Source organism: Pristis pectinata, chromosome 10 (genome assembly GCF_009764475.1).
Source record: "Pristis pectinata isolate sPriPec2 chromosome 10, sPriPec2.1.pri, whole genome shotgun sequence".
Taxonomy (NCBI): Eukaryota; Metazoa; Chordata; class Chondrichthyes; order Rhinopristiformes; family Pristidae; genus Pristis; species Pristis pectinata.
Genome location: NC_067414.1, coordinates 41,347,012 through 41,347,544, shown reverse-complemented (window position 1 = coordinate 41,347,544; position 533 = coordinate 41,347,012).

The window sequence follows — 533 nt, the reverse complement described above, 5'->3', positions numbered from 1 at the left end:
TGAGTTGGATGACAATATTGTTAACATGGTTAGTAAGTTTGCAGGTGACACCAACATTAGTGATGTAGTGGACAATGAAGAAAGTTAAGAATACAACACGATCTAGATGAACTGAGGAAGTGGGCCAAGGAATGGTTTGGTTTCAGCAGTGCCCGATTGAGCAAGTAAATGAGGAGGAGGGGTGGAAGATTTTAAAAAGGGACCATTAAGTCACAGCCCCGGGAAGCGAATAAAAGGAAGTCAGGCTCTAGAGGAGCGGCCAGTTTGAGGTTGGATGTGTTTGAGTTTCAAGTGCTGGGTTGTGAGCCCGTGTTTGTGTTGTAAGTGCTGGGGCTTTGGTTGTGAGTTTTTGGCAAACAGGCTGAGTGGAGATAAGAATACAGACAAGAACGGGTAAACTTTATTATTCAAACTCCGTGCAGTCAGAATGGCAATTAGGGCAGTGATATGCTCCTCCTGCAGCATGTGGGAGATCAGGGAGACTTACAGTGTAGGAAATGCACCCAGTTGCAGCTCCTGGCTGACTGCGTCAA